This window comes from Bactrocera neohumeralis, chromosome 4 (assembly GCF_024586455.1).
Source record: "Bactrocera neohumeralis isolate Rockhampton chromosome 4, APGP_CSIRO_Bneo_wtdbg2-racon-allhic-juicebox.fasta_v2, whole genome shotgun sequence".
NCBI classification, from domain to species: Eukaryota; Metazoa; Arthropoda; class Insecta; order Diptera; family Tephritidae; genus Bactrocera; species Bactrocera neohumeralis.
In genome coordinates this window covers 43,810,964-43,833,495 of record NC_065921.1, presented here as the reverse complement: position 1 = coordinate 43,833,495, position 22,532 = coordinate 43,810,964, and the positions used below count along the sequence as shown (strand labels likewise).

General features: G+C 37.6%; 1 non-coding gene across 1 annotated transcript; it reads left to right on the top strand.

The window, feature by feature from the left end:
* Positions 1–18,955: 18,955 nt before the first annotated feature.
* On the top strand, positions 18,956–19,029 carry Trnat-agu (transfer RNA threonine (anticodon AGU)). Its single transcript has one exon. It is a non-coding gene; the product is annotated as a tRNA-Thr (tRNA).
* The last annotated feature ends 3,503 nt before the right edge of the window (positions 19,030–22,532 follow it).

Here is a 22,532-nt window from a genome sequence, read left to right as displayed (position 1 = left end):
GAAATATAATCAGGAACATTTAAAAACTTATGTTTTGGTTATTTTTACTTGGTATTTTTTCTACCACAAAAACAAATCTCTTCTGTGCTATTTCCCAAAAGGCTGACCTTGCGATATCCACCTAAAAAATGCATTATCAGAACAATTCCTTTTAAATATTTTTTTTTTAACAAAGCAGTAAAGTTCTGCCTCCGCACTTGGCTTTTAACTCCGTTTTAAGTAATCCGCTTTGGCAGTGGCAAAGATTTACGAGCCACATTTCGCTTATTTTCAATGTGTTTATCTTCTCTCCACCAACAAAAAAAACCGTGCGTAGATTTTCACTTTCACTTTCGCATTCTTTTCGCGCCGCTAAAAGGGGTGAGCCCGGTTAACTCTGTTTCCACACACAACCCTCGAGACCCGTTGAAGCGTTGTATTTTCTATCTTTTAGCGAAAAAGTAAAGTTAAAGTAGTACACCGATAAATTAGTTTTGCAGCTTTTCCTTTTCATTTTGTTCGAATTGTGTTGCACTGACTTCTGAATAGATTTATTTGCATTCAACCGCAACAAATCGTCTGCAAAACCGCGAAGGCGTCAGCGCGTAAGTAAGAAAGGGATCAAGATTTTAAAATTTTTAAATAGCGTTTGTTTATTTGAGATTTTTTTTGTATTTTTATTTACTTAGCAATATCGATTATTTTTTAGCGCTGAAGCAGAATAAACATAGATAATTTATAATACATTAATTATCGTTTAGAGATTGTAATTTTGAATGGAATCTAAGTTCGTTACACAGGAAGACAGATAAACAACTTGTGCTTCCATATTCTAAAATACTTCATAGGCATCATAAGAAAAAATATTTACAAAAATATATAATAATACATATTAGGGATATAGCCTAATATGCAATAGGGCCAATTTTGTTTTCAGCAACATTTATTACAAAATGAGATGTCGATAACCAAGCTCTTTTTCCGTACTCACTCATACCATTCTAATATCCAATTTTTTGGTCAAAAAACCTTTCCCATTCGACTAGAAGAAATTTTTTGAGCATTTTACTATCGGTATATAATAATCAAAGCATATGAAAAAGTCTAGCCTCTATGATGAAACATTCCCAAATAGGTTGAGGCTGATGGACTTTGCCGGGGCCCGAAATATGGTTACCTGTAGTTCTACATTCCAGCATAGAAAAATTCATCAAGTTATTTGGCTGTCTCCGAAGCCACCAACCTGATCGATCATGTTGTGATATGTGGAAGACACGTCTGGAATGTTTGAGAAGCGCATACGCTCCGAGGTCCTAACAATGACTCGGACCACTATCTTGTTGCAGCCAATTTTGCGAAAATATGCGGCAAATAACAGAAGTTTAGAAGACTGGATTTTGGAAAATACCCGAAACAAATCGACACACACCACCACTTCACGAGAAGAAGTTAACTTTATGCCGCGATGTCTGAATTTGTTATCCCCGCAAAACTAATACGGCTGGGCAAACTGACGTTGAGCAATACGAAAAGCTACGCCCGGATCAGGAAGGACCTCTTCGAGCCTTTATATACAAAACGAGGTTTCAGACAAGGCGAATCCATATCCTGCGACTTCTTTAATCTACTTTCGGAGAAAATAGTACGAGCTGCAGATCTGAATAGAGAGAGTACAATCTTGTTTCAGAGTGTTTAGCTGCTGGCGTATGACGATGATATTTATGTAGTTGTTCTGCGTTGGAGTGATCTGGTGGAGAAGGACCTGGACTTACTCTGGAATTAGCGCCGAATTAATTAATTTTTAAGTCATTGGTCTCGGTCATAAATGTTAGAGATGAGTCCCTGTCTGATTTTATTCGCAGCGAAGGTCTTTACTCCAACTGGAGGGTTCTTAACGATCACACCTTCTCTGATTATGCGTTTATTAGCATTAGCTTGGACGTAGTACGTTTAGCTAGTAAAGACTTAAGGAATTTTAGAAACTGGCCACGTCAGGTTGCGACTCAGTGCTCATTGCGATTGGTAAGTAGTTCGAGATATTCAGTGCGGCATGCAGAGCTTATCCCAAATAATCATATTCTCTGAAAACGCAGAAAGGAAAATGGAAACCCATTTGGTAGACAGCGAAACTATCGTTGATCACATCTTCAAGTAAATGACTATTCAATAAAGAACGCAAAAGTTTTTCTAATGACGAGTGGGCGCTGTAAAAGACCGGACTTGCCATACACAAGTCGGAAATAAAGAAGGTCAAAGGAGTGCTATGAAAATCCTTCTGTGAATGCGTGTAATGAATTCTCAAGGCTTAGGCGCATTCGAGAACTGTGTTAGAATCTCCAAATAGAGCCCACACACTTAACTCAACTACGCTAAAACGGTGGGTTATTCAATGAAATGAGATTGATGCTCAACCGACTTAGCAGAGGAACAGCTGGAGAGAGTAGTAATTGTCAAAATACCATTGGCACTAATGTACAAATAATTGCGCACAATTTACAGGCACATAAAAATAAATCCGCCGTAATCGATGCGGTGCAATTTGGTGTTACCCAGCGCCGAGGTTGATGACAATAAATAGAAAATGGCAACCTATTAGAAGAGGTCGGGGTAAGCCGAATGTGAAAAGCAATTTTCTGATTGCAAACGAGTGAAACAAAAGCAACGGGCATAAACATATACTATATACTTATGTATGTAAATATATGCAAGCTATATAAGTATATATGTATGTATGTAGCTAATGTATCGAGCCGAGAACCCATCAACTGCCAACTGACAATACGCAAATGAATCTTTCGGGCCTTAAACACTCCAAATGATATGATAGTCTGACAGCAGGCAATTCACTAGCCGCAGACGAGAGTACTGCTAAGACTTTGAGCATAGGTTAGGGGCCATTTTGCGGTTGGTTCGGCAATGAGCTTGTGTGTGCGAGTACGTCAAAATGTGTGTTGAAAGGTGTTGCGAGCCGCTGTCAAACCACAAACGGAAATTGAAATGGAAATGCATAGAATTAACACATACTATGGCGCACACAAATATACCGACATATTTATACATACTTAATACCTTTATACTAAGTTATTTGCTGATAGCGGAGAAGCAGAGAAATTTTCGAAAAACTAAAACCGCTTAGACAGGGCTCAAGCGAGAGATTTGTGGGGCGCTGTGATGAGCTTGAAGGTATTTATTGAACTAAACAACCAGACTAGTGTGTATGTATATATACATATAGTATACTAATATGTTGCTACACAATTTAGGCTTTTTTCCACATTTATCTTCTGAGAATTTCGCAATGTGCGCACTGTGAGGTTGACGGCATAGAATTGAGTTGTGTCAGGCTGGAGAGTTAAAGTTTCTGCATCTAAAAAAATGTTACTTGATTTTTTTTTTTTCATTTTATGTGCGGAAAATTGAGTGTTAAGCTTTGCACCTTTATCTATTTATTCTTTTACTTGCGGGTGTGAGAAAAAACATTCTCTTTTTCTGTGTCGACGTTTTTCCATGTCAATAACTTTCAATGCTGCGCTTAGCTAAAAGCTAAAAACGCAAATGGCGTCATTCTCACAAGGATAAGCTACGAGTAGGTTAAAGTTCTACGAGTGTGAGTATGTGCTTTCGTTTAACGGCACAAGGGAAACCGATTTCTGTAATGTAAAATAGAGATAAATTCCAAATACCGAAAAATCGAGTATGAATTTTTATAATTTTTAAAAATGGATTTGGCCTAAAGCATGCCATAAATTTATTGAAGCGACTAATATGTAATTCCAACCAATTCGTCGAGATCGCAAAAAGTAAGATTACCGAGATGCAGTGTTAAAGTATCCGGATGCTCGGCAAAACCAGTTGGCTCTCTCCCTCTCTCATTCACTGGTACTACACAGGTATTGTAAGACCAATTCTGCTCTATGGTGCAGTAGTTTGGTAAACAGACCTCTTCGCTGAAAACTGCGCGGGATCGGCGGGGCGACTACTGGCTGCAGGAGAATTTACATATAGAACCTTCAGGCATAGCTCGGTGGGTAATGGCGGTTAGGCAAACACCGACCACATAATCCCATGTGCATGCGCAACACTCTAAATATCTATACGGATGGATATATGTATATATGGACACATAGTAGTTAGGCATAAGGCAACCTTTTAAGTTGCCGTACCACTGCAGTATATTTCAAGCTGAAGTCTTTGCTATTGCGAAAGCCGTGGAGCTGGCCTCTAATGCACCTGCAGACAATTCCAAAGTAAATGGACATCTAAGCAGCAGTCAAAAATTCGCATCAAGCGCAGGCATCCTTAAGAATTACTACTTCTCTTGAACCTAGCAACTACACTCCATCTGGTATATCAAAGGATCAAAACTGGTATATGCGTGGCTTATGATTTCCTTTGCCCCTAGATCACAGCAATCGGTAACTTTTGAGAATGTAATGGCTTCTCCACAATGGCTTGAGGATTATCATCACTCCAAATGCGACAATTTTGTTTATGAACGTACCCATTCAACCAAACTTGAGCTTTATCGGTGAACAAAATTGTCTTGTGAAAATCGAGATTGGTGGCCATCTCATTTTGTGTCCACTCACAGGACGTGCGACCCGCTTGATGCTGGTTCAACTTCAATTCTTGAACGAGTTTAATTTAGTAAGCATGCAAACCAAGATCCTTCCACAAAATCTTTCATAAAGCGGATTGACAAAGCACCTGTTGTTACCCGGATGAATTCATTCGGGTCTTCTTCGATACTCTGTTCCACAGCAGCAATAGAGTTTTCGGTAAGCACTGTACTGCGTCTTTGAAAATGCATTATGTATTATTTAGTAAAGTAAACGTGGTGCGAAAATGATGCATAGTTACTGGAATTATCGGCTTGAAATTTTCACGATATGCACACATTGTTCCGGAGTGGTTTTTTTTTTTACTTTGGGGAAGTGTTAGTGGTAGTCAAACCAAAAAGCTTCTACTTCTAGACAAAAGGGAGCTTAACAATATTGTAAGGATCATGACAGGGCACAATTGGAAAGTGGATTCGTCGGAATGCGAATACCTAACTTTCAGCTTGCTGAGACGAGATATATTCGCCTCACAATGTTCCAACATTAAAGATATTGGGCAGTTGGAGTGAAAGAATATAGGTATTTTACCTTATCTGCTGAGTTCCTAGACAAGGCTTAATTTGGTTACCACACGCGAGCTCAATGACTCTAATGATAGCCTAAGTGCGACCGACTGCGATTTCTACACCTTCTTTTTCAACCAACCAAAGAACAATGTCGAACTTATAGCCTTGACAGACGACAGCGTTAATCCGGATTAACTGCGCACTTAATCAGATCCAAATTTGTAGGTGACAGACGGCAGCTATGCGAGTTTGAAACTCTCATAAACAGCTCATTGTCCTTTTTATAATATTTTCAATGAAAATTGATAGAAGATAAACATCACGGTTGTTAGCCGACCATATTTTACCAAACCATTCTATATTACAAAAGCATATCAACACATTATTTTTAAAACTGCATCATAACATAGAAGTTTTATTGATATTATATTGAGAATTTGATAAACAGCTGTCAGGGTTGCTTGTATTTCATTCAGAATAGATGAAAATTGGCCATTTTTAACAATGTTGTCAACGAAAATCTCACAAACTCCCTAAAATTTTGAGAGTTATTTTTGGATTCAGCAACGGAGTTAGCTGTGGTAACTCCTGAATTAATCCCGAAAAATGCAATTAATCTGGTTTAAGGCTGCCGTCTGTCACTGCTATTAGTAAAATAACCAATAAACAATATTACCGAGACTGGCTCAATCCGTTAATTTTACCTTTCGAGTCTATAGAGGTGTTTCCGTTTTTCTACCCATCAGAGTAAAAATATATTAACAAATGAATTCCACGGCAACAAGTCCTGAAAAATAAAGAAAAAATATATTTTCTGATATACTCTTACAAAGCTCTTATGTCTGTATTTTATCCCTTACTTCACCACTTACTTACCACTTTTTTTCTCAAAATAAGAGAATAATCTACCACATTTCAAGAAGAATTGTCGAATTTAATGATGATTCTAAAGCATATTTTTCAAGCACTAACAAATTATGAATGTACTAGTACCCCCAGAAGTGATCTAGTGACTGATGGCCAGACCATACTAAAATCCAGCCTGCTGAATGGCAATGAAAGCATAACACTAGAAGGTTGTGAACCCGATCCCCCGATCAATGACGATGGAACAGACGTTCCATTGGCCGACTATGAGGAAGTCAGAATAGCAATTACCCGTCTGAAGAACAACAAAGCGGAGGAGTCAATGGATTGCCGGCCGAGGTATTGAAATGCGGCGGCGAAGAACTAATAAAGAGCTTACATCAGCTTCTTAATAGAATATGGTGGGGCGAAAGCATCCACGACGATTGGAATTTAAGTGTGCTCTGCCAATCCACAAAAAGTGAGACCTCACAATCTGCACCAACTACAGTGGGATAAGCCTCCTCAACATCGCATATAAGGTTCTATCGAGCGTATTGTGTGAAAGATTAAAGCTCACCGTCAACAAACTGATTAGATCTTATCAATGTGACTTCAGGCCTTAAAAATTAATAACTGACCAGATATTCACTACCCCCTCATCATCCCCGTTCTGCTATATCATATAGAGGCATGGACGATGACAACATCTGATGAATCAGCTCGTGTTTTCGAGAGAAAGGTTCTGCGGAAGATTTATGGTCCTATTCGCATTGGCAACGGCGAATACCGTAGTCGATGGAAGCATGAGATGTACGAGATATATGACGACATTGACATGGTTCAGCGAGTTAAAAGAGACAGCGGCTACACTAGCTAGAGCATTCGACGCAGAGGAATACCTCCACTCCATTGGAAAGACCAGGTAGAATCCTGTTGTTAACTCGGCTATAACCGCATAAGCGATGTCTACGGCAATAAAGAATTCATGGATCTTGGTGTAAATTCAATAGTCGCATTTCTTATAGATTGGAGAAATCTCAAAATCACAGTTCTCTCCATAGCAACGTACTTATAGTATACGATTTATCAACAACATTGGATTACTTAATCCCGAAATATTTCAACTTTTATGCAAGCACACGGGTGTTTCCTCTCTATTGCGATCACGTGTCAACATTCCGCTTCGCAAAAGCGTGTTTAGTGAAACGTAAAAACATATCGGCGACTACGCACAAACCAAATGAAATCTGATAAAAGCCTGCAACAACACTAAAAACAAGAGCCGCGCGAAGATTTGTCGCTGAACAACAACAAAAAGGAAACAAAACGCGCAAAATGCTCGTATAAATAAGACAACATAACTAAGGAGTAACAGCAGCAACAATAACGAAAACATTTAAAGGCTCTGCAGATAAAGACACAGTCATATGTGGCAGTATGTCAGCAACAACAACGTGCGAAAACCCAACACATTGCCGCCCTTAGCTGCGGCAGCGAAGAAAACGATTTGCGATTTTGTTCGAACCAATCGCTACAATGACATCGCAGCGACGATGGAGATGGCTAAAGGCAGAACTTTAAGCAGGAAAGCTTTTTTTTTTGTATAGCAGAGTATCAAATGAAGGCTGAAGGTAGTAAACGACAGTGGTGAATTTATTGCTTGTTGCTGATAAGCAGTCAACAGGGACAAAATTCACATATGAGTTAATACATACTTACCATACACATACATACATATGTACGTGTATATTTAGAACTGTCAAAGAAAAAAGTTAAGTTGTCTGTACCTGTATACTCTATTTCCTTAGCATTGCAAGCCGACGAAAATTCGAAGATAAATATACAGTTCCAACAATAACAATAACTAAGTAAAAGAAGTTAGAAAAACTTGCCGCAAGCACAACAAAAGCAAATAAAAATACAATAATATTGAAAGCAGAAATGCGTACGCAGGAAACGCATGGCTGCCAAGTCATTAAGATAAAGCAGAGGCGCGTTCAAAGGCTACTACAAAAACAACAGCTATAGCAAAAGTACAACGAGGTCCGCTTGATATCTCAATGAATTTATAAATAATAAGAAGTATTGATCATGTCAGGTGATCTCAGTATAGGTACTTTTTTCAAAAGCCTTTTAACAGATCCCGTGTGAAGCTATCATGTTTTTTTTTTTTTTCAGTATTCTTGCCTTGTCTTGTCTATAAAGATAAAGATTCTTGGCATTTCATAATTACTACATGCGTATTATTCGCAACACCATCACCTATTTTGAGAACCAGCGCTCATTATTAGATAATATTCAGCCGAATAGACCACGTACAACACGCAGTGAAGAAAATACAAGGTGCGTTCCAAAGTAAACAGAACTTAAAAAAAAAACAAAAAAATGTTTTTTCGGGCAAAATCAATTTATTTTATTCAAAATAGTCTCCTTCTGCTTCAATACAGCTTTTTGCACGGCCCAAAAGCATGTCAACGAGTGTTTTAGCTCGTTGGCCGGTATGGCCGCCAATATGCCGGTGCAAGCCTTTTTAATGGCCTCTACGTCTGCATAACGCTTTCCTTTCATGGGCAAATGCAGTTTTCTGAAAAGGAAGAAGTCGCACGGTGCCATAACAGATGAATACGGGGAGTGGTTAATGGTAAAAATGTGATTTTTGGTCAAATAATAGGCCTTCGAATTGTGGATTCTGAGCAATTTTTGGTCGTCAGTCAATTTGTGCGGAACAAACAGTGCACACACCTTTCATAAGCCCAAATGTTCGGTCAAAAATTTAATGTTGGCTCTTTGTTCGAAACTCATTTTCGCACCGATAACACAAACATACTGACACTTAAAACGCAATAACTTCACTTCCAGTCAATGAAATGTCATGAAATTCTCACTGAACAATCGAAATTCTAACGCACCAGTTGAAATATAGATGCCGCCACCAGGGGGCACTAGATTCAAAAAGTCCTATTTACTTTGAATAGCACCTTGTATAGCAATCGTAACAAGTCGTCGAAAATTGGACTCAACGAATGGACCATCTTCGACGTAGCTGTGACCAACATTTCAAAGAGATAATCTAAACGCCGAAGAATAATCTTTCGAATGATAATAAACATTCTCCATTAGGTTTGAAGTTTCTGTGTTTTTTTCTTTAAAGCTCGAAATGAATCACCCTTTCTGAACATCTTGAAAGCAATTTTCGAGCAGTCGATTGAATGGCGCAGGCCATTTCACTTCTGCTTCATCGATTTTAAAAAAGCATAATATTTAATACAATAAACATATCTCGATTTGGCGAGCTCTTGTATGCAAAGGAGTGTAAGTATCTCCCATATAAAAGAGTTATACTCAGATTCAGTAATGACATCGAAGTTTAAGCCGGTGTAAGACAAAACTGTGCTTTATCACCGCTCCAATAGCTGGCTCTAGAATAATCGACTTGGTGCCCGCTTTGCTAGTCTAATAGTCAGGCCTTATGCCCTTCTATCCACAGACCCATAATAGCTTTACGTCATTCCTTACCAAAATACTGTTAAGTTTTACAAACAGGTACAAAAATTATTGACTAAACATTCATCAACCCTTTTCTCGGAAGTGAGTTACTTGACAAAATCTCTAGTTGTGCCTTTCACCATTTTCAAAACATCATCAGTGTTATATTCAAACCCACAGCGCGAAAAAATCTACAAGCCGAAGATGTATCGAGCTACCCTCGTATAAACAGAAATAATATGGAGAGAAAGCGTGCAATGAGCAGAGAATAAAAACGCACAAAATGAATTGGCAAATTGACGCACAAAACGTCGAAGATGTGTTTGGCAATTAGATCAACAAGCCCCGATAGGCGGAGAAATATACATAGGCACATGCAATACCATCTACATACGTATAACAACTATGTATACAAATGTGCTAATCATCCGATTGTATTTGAAATGTGCGTCAGTATTCTCGCATTTATTTGGATCCTGTGGGCATTTTCTGCTGCTGGCAAAATGTTATTTTATGCTTCATTGGCCAATCTAACAAACCGGGGCAAATGTTTTATTGTTAACGCTCGCCAAATGATTCGCATGTTTTATTGACATTCGCAATCAGCGAAGATCTATTTGTTACAAATTGTATTAGTTCTCTTGTACAAACGACATGACTTTATTCGCTCTTTTTCTGTTGGGGGTAAACGCTTTGTCGTTGAATAATGACCAACTGGTTATTTTCCAGGTCAGTTAAACCATAATAAATTACGTAGATTGATTAAGGATGATAGTGAAAGGGAAATTTGGACACAACAATTTCACTTTCTAAATTAGTATACAAATGGATGGATCAGGTTAGATTATATGAGAAACAAGAGTTTTAATTTGTTGCCTTTCTTATTAAGAAAATATTACAGAAAAAACGAGGATCAAGTCAAAGTAAGCTACAAATATCAGTAGCACTGACTTTATGACAATTTTCGGGGAAAGCAGCAGAGATTTTTTATTTTTTTATTATTATAATATCATCGGCATACTCATATGGCCATGAAAACTATGAAATTTAAAAATACCTCACACACCTCTCCACAATGTTAGAATTTAAAAGCATCATCATCAGATTGGCACTACAAACGAGTGTTGATCTTGGCCGCGTCGATAAGCCTTTGTCAGTCGTCTCTGCATGGTGCACCACGGCACCAGTTGGAATTTTCATGTTTCACCAGGTCTTCATCCACTCGATCCTTCTATCTGACGTCGTCCTTTTCTTCGTCGGCCACCGAATCGTACATTTTACGAGCTGCAGTGTTCTTTTATTCGGGCAAAATTGTCAAGTTGGGACCGCTATTTTTATATGCGCTGCACTATGTCCATTTCACCAAGGGCTCATACAGCTAATCATTTCTTTAAACCCGGTACTCCCTTTCCCTCGGAGTTTTTCTCTAGAACGCTCCTAAAGACTGCTTACCGCTGTGCATCATGCTCCATTTTTCCGCGCCATATAGCAAGACGTACCTATATAATTGAGTGAGTTATAGAGCGTTAGTTTAGTGTTGTCCTACTTTTCAATTGCTTGCTGAGCCTATGATAACACATGTTAGCAAGTGAAATTCTCTGTAAATTATCGCGGCTGATGTAATAATGTGTGCGAGACCCTAAACGGACAAAGTATTTCACTACTTCGGAATTATAGCTGTCAAAACTGACGAAATCCCCCAACTGTTGAGACCTTTTATTTCATGAAACGAGGTCCTCGTTTACCATCAGACCCATCTACTTCAACTATTCTTCTAAGACTGAGAATGTTGCACACACGGCTCTATGGCAAAATCGTTGTGCCTAGAATAATTTTACATAACCGTATAAGTTTGGTAAGGATTACACATTCAGACTTTGCAGCAAATCTAGAGGCGATCTCTTTTGTGCTATCGAAAGAAACTTTGAAATCGTTAATAAGCTGGTACTTGCCGTTCCTTTTATCTTGAATCATTTCCTGGAGTTGCCGTATCGTGAATGTCTGATCGATGATTGATTTACCTAGTCGGAGGCTACACTGATAGTTCAATCAATTTGTTGTTGATGGGCTTCAGTCTTCCACTGAGTACGTTCGATCAGATCTTATTTGCAATATTCAGAAGACTGATAACGCAGAAGTTAGCATCGATTGCTTGATCTCCTTTCTTGAGGATATCGCATAGCAGATTCCATTCGTTGAGTCGTTTGGCATGGCGTCTTCCGATCAGGATCTAAAGCCCCTAGTTAGGCGGAAGATCTCTCGAATGAAGTATTAGGCCATGTTCTTCGACCAACATCATAAGCTCTTCGCACTCACATATTTCTGCCTCTTTCATCTTCCGTTTGAAAATACTCTTTTCACTCTCAAAATATCGCTGTGGTGAGTACGAACCTTGAGTCCAAAGTATCGAGCGTTCGTCAGAATGCTGGAAGTATTCCTTCCGTCTATAACGACATGCTTAATTTGACTTCATTTCTTTAATACGAATGTTACTTGGTGACACTTACTAAAATGTTCTTGCGGCGAAGCCGATCATCATCAATCCGTTGTCGGTAGTGTGATCATAAAAGCTGAATTTTCCAACTGTCGGACCAAATCCCTCTCCTTGCATTTTAATTGAAACTCAATTACACGGACTATCATTTTGTGTCAGGTGCATCACAATCTCTAAGTACCTTTTCTAAACATTGACAAAGTGTTCTCAACATATACCAAGACTTCTTACAAAAGTTGTAGCTAATCGCATAAATCCCAACAGAAATCATTGAAGTTTATAAGGATACTGACTAAACCAAAAACGCAGTAATGGCTCCCACATTAGTGGTGATCGATTTTTATGTATCCAAAACGAGCTCATCTTAACTTAGACATTTGAAAAAGAAACTGCGTTACCACAACCTTCGAAGACGGTGAATTGGAGACGCTCCTCGATGACAATCCGTGTCAAACGCAAGAAGAGCTTGCTCCAGTATTGGGCCTCGCTAAGCCATTTCAAAGCGACTTCATGCACTGGGAATGATTCAGAAACAAGAAACTTGGGTTCCTTATGACCTGATTATCATGAGAGGCACGAGAAAGTGATTATGCTACTTGACAACGCTGAGCCCCCCGTTGTTAAAACCTAACTGGAAACGCCTAAATGGGAAGTCTTACATTCCCCACCCGCTATATGCGCCACATATTGAACCGTCCAATTATTATTTGTTCCGTTCGATGACAGACGGTCTGTCTCAGAAGCAGTTCCACTCACAAGACGACATCGAGAAAGGCTTCTTGAATTTTGTCAGAACTTCCAATCATTCATTGGTAACTATTTCCTTGAAATAAAATTGCATTTTCTTAAAAAAAAAAAGCGAGAACTAATCTAACCATCTAATAGCTATCTCTCAAAGTGAAAATTTCTGATCAAAATGAATGCATATATTTTGTAGTATGACCTAACAATCAAGAGACACAAATAGAAGTTTCACAAATGTCGTACAATTCAAGGTTCCTGAGATATACCGTTTGATTGACGCAAAGTTTGGTATTAAAAAAAACAAAAAACAACTGGATTAGAAGGTCTCTGCTATAGGCTACACATTAGAAAGTAGTTTGCTAAATTCCTTAGAAGTCATATGAGCACCGAGGAGTATGAACTCTAACGGTTTGTTACCGTTAAATGATTTTGGAATGAAGGTATGCATTAATAGCCGTTTTGAAGGTACCCAGATATATATGTACATATGCATATACTGCTGTGTTAATATATATAATATTACAGAATGTTATTATGTTTTATTATAAGAACTTCTAGGAAAAGCAAATATCCCAACGAAAATTGTCTCCATATTTTTCATTTTTTCCAAAGAAATCGTAGTTATTTCGGTTTCCTCTAGAAATTTCTTTATTTTCCTTGACTAAGCCCACTTGAAATGCACTTACCTTATCTGACAATCCGTTGTAAGATGCTGCCTTTGGCATCTGCCGTTTTGCCAAATTGTTACAATTTACATTTGCATATGGTAAACAACAACAGCAAGAGCGTTAAGCGGATTTAGCTCCACACGCGTATCTGATGGCATTTACGGCAACGTACATACATACATATACACATATACATATAAATACATGTATGTGTTTGTAATTCTATTTGATTTTATTTTCGTATTTGCAGTTATAAGACTTGTCTACGCAATAACAATAAAGAGTGCGGCAAGTTCTTTAAGCCAGTTACCGAGTTAACAGCAAATGGTGAAAACACAAGCAACAACAACCCGCTACTGTTATTGCGCAATAGATATTCATATCCGTAGTAAGTATTTGCACAGAGCTTGTGGAGCATTTTTTGCTCACACACTCACGTTTATTGTTTGTTGCAACTTGCTTCTCTTTTTGTTGTTGTTTTAGTTGTTGCTGTTGATGTAGCAACATAAATATTTTAAATGGCTTCTTATTACAATTTTTCATTATCACGCCAAGTCTGACAACTAGAGAAGCCGACAACAACAACTAACCGACAAGTCAACAAGCTTGCCACTTAAGATTGCTGTTCACTGCTTCTATTCCAGTTACTTCAGCTTTTCATTTACGAAACTGGGCCGATAAGTACTTAGCCGGTTTCGAACGGTATACCTGACCCATCAACTTCATTAACTCAATTCAAAAACACGATTTCTGGGGGTCTGCCAGTAGACCTCTATGGCGGAGTTTCGATTTAAGTTCGAACAATAGTAGCACGGGGCAAATCTGGAGAAAACGGTGGATCGTAGCCTAATTCGATCGTTTCTACCGCGATCCGCGTCGGCGGATGTTTAAGCCGATTTGTTATCAGGGTGGAAGAGTACATTTTTTTAATCAAAATACACCCAAAAGTTCGTCTAACCAGAGCTCTATGATGGTTTGGCCGTTCTCAAGGTAGTCGATTTAGCTGAGGTGATGGAAATTCCATAATACGCCGGCCAGCACCGACCGATAGGATGTCTTCATTCTGCTCGGAGTAGGCTTGTCGACTTAAGTCCACTGTTTCGACGGTTCCTAGATGTCTGGTAAGTAGCAGTGGCTTTATGTTCCGACAGCAGTTACAAAGAGTAAAGAAATTACTTTGGAATCTCACTTCCATGGCCCACGTGGTACTGCGTCGTCACGTGAACCTACAACCAGCGAGATCTTAAACTTTCGTACAATCCTCAAGCCGACGTGGTCTGTTGGAATATCTAACGGCTCAGACATCGCGTGCACCTTAAATCAGCAAGATCTTAGACTTTAGACCAATCCTGTATGGTCTCCATTTTCTAAGCACTTGGGCATGGCTCCTCAAACACCGACGTGTAACCACTTTGAAACTCTAAGTACCTAACCGGTCGCTCTTGTGCTTCCATACGAGTACTACTGGTAATTTTCATAAAGTGAGCAGCATTTATTTCGAGATGAGAGAATGTTATCAATGAAATTTGCATTTTCATATTACCAAGCGCACAGCTAGGCGGCTACTGTGCGAGCCCACAATGCCAAATGACCGAAGAAAGCAAAGGAAGAGAGTGAAGAGAGGAAAACAAAAGATATAAATTTCAGTAAGTGCCTGCGGCTGAAATGGATAACGGCGTTCAGCGACGGCGGTGGAAGCCACAGAAAAGGAAGCAATATTTCGCAATGCAAAAAATCACAAAAAAGAACTGCAATAAGACGAAAACGACCTACAAGCATTTTCATATTCCGCATTGACAATACCAACAGCTGGCCAGATGTAGCATGAAATAGACATATACCGACATATATATGTATATAGTATATGTACTTATGCCCGATATAAAGATACATGTGCGCTGATAAAAGTGGCAAGTCGAAAATTCCACGGCTCACAGGCAAAACAGAGCGAAAGCCGAGAACCGTAAAAGTGGAGAAAGAGCGACTAACTCAAGACAGGCATCAAATTGCTGGCAGCGCTTTGGAGCTACTGCCGCAGCCTCCTTGCACCTACATATGGAACTTCGCCTTACTGTGGTCCGCAGTAAATGCAAATGAGCTGGCGAACATGGCAGGAAGACAGTGAATGCGGACAAACACAAAAAATACGAGAAATTTGAAATAAAAAAAAAAATCTGCCAATGGCAAGACTTAATAAACTTTTTTTACAAAACTTTTGTCGCTCCAATTCCTTATTGTTCGTAGCTTTATTGAACTAACGGCGCGTATAACAGGTAGCGGTGGGACTAAGGTAGAGTAATTGTTTATGTTAGCCGTGTAGGTCGATCGATATGAAAAGAACTTATAAAAAATGTAGTATAAAGTGAAAATAATAATATACAATATCCGTACAATAAGACTTAAAAGAAAAAACTAAAGAATATTTATCATCAAAGTTTTAATTAGTATTTAATATAAATAATGAAGTTTTCTTTGTCAGAAGCAATAGACCATAGAGAGGTTATGATCAACTGCAATTTCCAATTCAAACTATGAAAAGGGCATACGTGCAATTCTCACTACGGCTTTTCGGCCATCGATTTTTCTACAATTTAAAATAAACTAGATCACTTTTGAAAATGTATTAGCAGAATATTTTGTTCTTTAAAAAACTGTAAGAAATATTTTTCGAGATATGTTTATCAATATCAAGCATCAGAAATTTTATGACCTTGTTCTGCACAGAATTTACTTAAACAAAGGTAACTTAGTTCAAATTCTCTTATTAAGAAAAACTGCTTAGGCATAAAAAATTATTAGACAACTTAACTTTATAAAAAACTATTTTAGTCAAATATACATAAATAACAAGTTTTTCAATAAGGACGCCACAAAAGTAGACCAATAGGGACAGCAAACGACCCTATATTTTTCCCCGCATTTCTCTTCAGTAAGGTTTGTCATTTCATCATGGGATCCAAAAACGAGTCAAAATTATGAAAATTTACTACCGAAACTCGGAGTCCTCAACTTTAAGAGCGCTAAGTCCTATTTACAGTAGTCATAATCGTCCTGTCAGAAAAACAATACAGCGTCTTGTGGAAAAATTAGAATTTACAGGCACAGTACAAAATGTTCCCGTGCCAGTAAGACAAAGAAGTGGCGGTAGTGTCGAGAATATTGCTGCCGCTAGGGCATCAGTTGAGGAAGATCCAAATCAATCTCGCACACGTCAAGCGTTGGGCCTCTCTATGACGTCGTTGTTGCGAATTTTGCGAAAAGATCTTGACCAACATTCTCACAAGACCAAATTGACGCAAGAGCTGAAGCCGCTTGACCACCAGAATCGTCGTATGTTCGGGAATTGGACTGTGCAACAACTTGAAAATTATCCGGATTTTCATCGAAAAATCATCTTCAACGATGAGGTTCATTCCTGGCTGAATGGCTTCATCAATAAGCAAAATATACGTTATTGGCAGCAATCCGCACGTAATACATGAGTTACCATTGCATCCTGAAAAAGTTGCGGTGAATTGGAATCGCTAGCGCTCAATAATAACCGAACATTTTTGGCCCGAATTTAATGATATGGACTTCGACAATATGTTGTACATACATAATGGCATCGAATGTACTTTCACAGGAATAAAGAATTTTATTGATATCTCAAACCGCTCTTATTGAAAACCCCGTTACTAGAAGGTATCCGGCATAAGTTGGAAAAGCTTGACGTTAAGAGCAGAACGTCCGATTTACAAAAAACACTTAATTGCGATTGGACTTCTGTTGATGTTTCAAGTGCAAATACCATTCACGTCAAAATCTTCCTACGTGAATCGCATTTTTCCCAATTCTCTCACGGAAAAATTTGCATATATTTTTTCAAATTTTAATATAAACATTTTAAAATTTAGAACCACAGTTTACCAAACCTAACATTTTTTGAAACCGTTTGAAATTTTTATATGACTTTCGGAATAATATTCGAGTGAATTTAACGATAGTGCAGTTGAAAAGATAATATATACCATACACTTTCATGTGGACCCAAAATCCATAATATAAATTATATAATTTGTGTAAACAAGTTTTAGGAGTCCCTTTGTGTGAAGTTCATCAATACAAAAAGTTTATATGTGCAACCATCGAGAAATTGTCAAGAAACCCTCGATCAATTGTTTTTTATACAAAGCTCTGATTTTGCTTAGAAGATGTTTTATAGTCTCCTCTTAGTTTACCTCCTGACAGCTTCTACAATAGTCGTTCTATGATATTCCAAGTCTGTTGGAATGTCTACGAATTATACAGCGACCTGTTGTCACTCCTACTAGAGTGCTTATGTAATTTCTTTTGAATGTTAATAGTCATCATCTGTGACCCGTAGTCCATTCATGCCACGCTTGCCTGCTTGTTGAGCAAGTTAGGGATTGACAATATCGAGACACAGCTATATGTATATACACTGTTTATTATACAAGGTGCTTTCAAAAGTAAACAGGACCTTTAAAAAACAGAAAAAAAGGTTTTTTCGTCAAAATCAATTTACTTTATTCAAAATAGTCTCCTTCTGCTTCAATACAGCTTTTTGCACGGTCCAAAAGCATGTCGAACGAGTGTTGTAGCTCGTTGGCCGGTATGGTTGCCAGTATACCGATGCAAGCCTTTTGAATGGCCTCTACGTCTGTATAACGCTTTCCTTTCATCGGCAAATGCATTTTTCCGAAAAGATAGAAGTCGCACGGTGCCATACCAGGTGAATACGGGGAGTGGTTAATGGTTAATGTGATTTTTGGTCAAATAATCGTCCTTCGTACACACACCTTTCGTAAGCCCAAATTTTCGGTCAAAATTCGATAAATCGATGTTTTGCAGATATTCAATTCTATTTTCATGAATTTCAATGATGATTTCGGCTGATTTTTGATGAATTCACGCACAGTTTCGATGGAATTTCCAGTGATCACGGATTTTGATTGGCTCACATGTTGATCGTCATTTATGTCCTCACAACCACTTTGAAAACGTTGAAACCACTCGTGCACTCGGAAGCCAATTCTCGTATCTAATTTCGCTGAATAAAACACCACTTCCCGCTCAATTATTCTGTTTGTTCTTGTTCACCTCAACCCTTTCCCATTTCACTCTCGAAGAGAACACAATATCTACTTTCTGTAATTTCTTCGGAGATTGCACCGTTGACTTGGAAAATAACCCAAAACGCCGCATAAAAAACTTTTCCATATCATCAGTAGCAGCTATAGGGTCCGATATTGGTAAGTCTTTGAAGATACATATGTATAATCCCTTCTTGAGGAATTCGGCACAAGGAAATTGTTGCAAGACTGTGTGGTGGGTTGGATTTGGAGTTTCAAAATTCAAACAAATTAAGAGAAGATAAAAGTGATAATATTTAACAAAATAATGAAATTAGCAAAATTGAAAAATTGTCAAAAATAAATGTCTATGATTGTTTTCGTATCTATGATTTCATAAGTTCCATTGATAATGTATTTTTAGCACAGCGTTCCATTTTAGATATTGCTTAGTTATAAATTATCTTTGAAAACCCTTATATAGAGTTAAATGTTAAAAGAATTTCAAAGAAAAGGTAATAGTAACAAACATAACGGCGCCGTGGCTTAGTTGGTTAAAGCGCCTGTCTAGTAAACAGGAGATCGTGAGTTCGAATCTCGCCGGGGCCTATAGTGTAACTGGAAGCTCAACACTTGCAAATATTTTAAAACTTTTCTAAACTTGCATACTATATACATACATACAAAAACAAAGTAAATGTTTCAAATTCAAGAAAAATTATAATTTATGGGAAAAGCAATTATCGCATTTAAAAACTTTAATTCTGCGTTATAGTATAGTATATATTTGAAACAGGTGCTCGATTTTAAATTAGAATTTTATGGTAAAAACATATTTGACCGAAAATATTGGAAAAGCACTAATATCACAAGTCTACAAATAAAAAGCGAAAAATACAACTGTCTTGGCTATGCGTGCATCGTTATCTTTGAAGGTTCCTAAGTTTGAATTAGAAGGTAAAAAAAACATCACGTACAGTTTTCCAGTTACATCAAAAAAAAGTCTCTTTGAAGAAATATTTGAAAAATGCCCTGTTGACTAATATACTGATAAAATTTAAAAATAAAAAAAGTTTTTACTTTATGTAAGACGTTTATTATATCGTGTAATAATTACATATAACTATTGAACCTGTTTTGTAGATTTCCTTTTTGCAAATGGCGATTTTTTCTTGTATTCTCTATTACTTTCTCTCATTAGGAACCAACAATAATCCCCCATCATTGCAGGATCCCAGCGGCCTTGATATCTCTATTCCATTGTTAAAATATCTTGGTGGAACCTCTCTCCCTGTTCATCACTGACGGAACCCAAATTTTGTGGGAAAAAACTCAAATGTGAATGTAAAAAATGAATTTTTAGTGACATTCTGCAACCCATTCTTTGGTAGTTTTCCAGCAACTCGTCGATTAGTTCCTCATACGTGTTAGACTTTTTGTTTCCTAAAAAATCTGTGACAGTGCTTCTAAATGATATCCAGGCTTTACGTGAACGGGGTTTAGTTTCTCTTCAAACTGCTTGTCCTTCAGAATTTTTCGGATTTGGGGTCCAATGAAAATTCCTTCTTTTAGCTTGGCGTCACTTAACTTCGGGAAAACTTCTTTGAGGTATTTGAAAGCTTCGCTATTCTTATCTAAAGCTTTAACAAAGTTTTTCATCAATCCGAGTTTTATGTGTAAAGGATGCAGCAAAACCTTACGAGGGTCAACTAGAGGTATATTCTTGCTGTTAGCTTCACCCCGCACGAAATCACCTCTTTGCGGCCAATCTTTTATTTTGTAATGTTTTTCTGTTGCTCTACTGTCCCAAAGGCACAAAAAACAGCAGTATTTAGTAAATCCCCCTTGAAGCCCAAGAAGTAGTCCTATGACTTTAAGATCACCACATATCTGCCACTTGTATGTGTTGTAGTTTGTGCAATTCAAAATCAATGACATACTTTCATAAGTTTCCTTCATATCAACAGCGTGGGAAAGTGGAATTGAAGATTTAGTGTTGCCATTATGTAGCAAAACGGCTTTTAAACTTTTTTTAGATGAGTCTATGAATAAACGCCACTCTTCTGGATTATGTTGATAGCCTAATTTCTCCATAACACTTGCAGGATCTGTACAAAAGCAAATTTTATCTCGTAATGTAAAGAAAGAGGCAAACTCTTCATTACGGTATCTAAACGCGGTGACCTTTGTACCTTTGGCCAGTAAATTCCACTGCTGTAACCTTGACGCTAAAAGTTCTGCCTGTTGTTTAGATAAGTTAAGGTCACGCACTAAATCATTAAGTTCAGGCTGCTCGATCAAATGTGTTTTTTTCTTTTCTTCTTCATCTTCGGAAATCTGATACACAGGAGACTCTTTGCTTCTTTTACGGGATATAATATTCTCTTCTATAGCATCATCAACAGCACAACGTCCAAGTTCTGTATCTAAGTCCTGTGGCAATGTTGAAACGGGAATTGGTAAATTTTCGCCATGAGAACGGGTCGTTTAGCTGAAGATATGTCGGGATATTGAATTTTGTGCTTATTTTTTTTGAAAATCCACATACGTTTGTCATACAAAAATAGCAATCGGTAGCATGATTTGTCGGTTCACACCAGATCATCGGAATAGCAAAGGGCATTGATGATCTATTTCCATTAAGCCAGTGGCTTAAGTTTGACATACAAGTCTGGCAACAAATATGAGGAGTCCAATTCCGATCTTGATTCACTATAGGAAAACCAAAATACTTGAGATATGCTAATTCAGTCACTTTAGTTATTAATCTGGCATGAGATTTAGGTGTATACAAGCCACAAACATATCAAAATGAATCAGTCAATGTATTACAACCACGTTTTCGTACTTTAGACATTTTAATCAAAAAATCTCACTTTCCACGGCTATCGCAATAAATATACAACTACCTTCAAGTTTTAAATTGATAAACAAGAAAGAATACAGATAAGACATACGAGAAATGTCATAAATACCCTCGACTAACAAATAACTCAAAGTATATATGGATTTGGCGTAAGTAGAACAAAAAATTTACTTAATACTACGTAAAAAAATAATTTTGAAATTCTTAAAAATCTTACGTGGTACGGGATTTTTAAATATGAATTGATTATTAGTACACCTAATTTAATATAAAAACACCAATAGCCAATCAGTTGCATATTGCCTGTAGACTAGTGTATTTAATATTTCCCATATTCTTTCTGCATGTTGCATAGGCAATACAACGCCAAGCGAATAATCCATTAATTTCAAAAGAAAATACACATGGTGTTAGATGGAGACTATTTCATGGTTAGCTTGAAGCAATGTATCCTTATGTAACACCTTAAGTCTAGAAACAATATAAAAAAAGGTATACCAAGTAATTTCGGGAAGTGTTGATAGTGGACATACCAAAAGGCTTCTACTTTTAGGATGTATCATACATACTACATTGTGACAATAAAACACCCAGAAATTGTAATTAAATTCCCCGTTAAATGATATTAAAAAAACAATCGATTTTGCTAAGTTTATAGGACTATACTTAATGGCCATGCCAAATATGAGTCAACCAGTTTACTTACAGCAGCTGCTTAAGTTCGCACACCGCAGTAGTGCTTTGACATTTTTACTATGGATAAAAATATCGCACAAAAAATTTGTGTGCGGAATCATTGCGAATGGAATGAAAAGGTTACGAGTGGTACAAAATCTTCAAAGACGGTTGATAGATCGTTGATGACATGCCTCGTTCTGGACGACCTTCGACCTCTGCAACTGCTGAAAATATTAAAAAAGTGAATGATATGGTGCTTGAATATCAGGCAAGTGTTAGAGAGATGGCATGAGAGCTCGACATCTCTCGCAAGGGTATGAATAGTCGTTCTTACTTGACTAGTGCCGACAAATGTTATTTTTTTCACAAATATCTCTTTGGACATGCTGCGCATTCTGATCCCACATTCAAGGAGAACATTATAACTACCGATAGATTTATCAATTTTATATACAAACAAGTCCAGAATGGAACCCGTTTTCAGTCGATCGAAGAGATAAAACAAAATACACTGAAGCAGCTGAAGGTTATCTCAAAAAGTGCTTATGAAAAATGTTTCGAGGACATA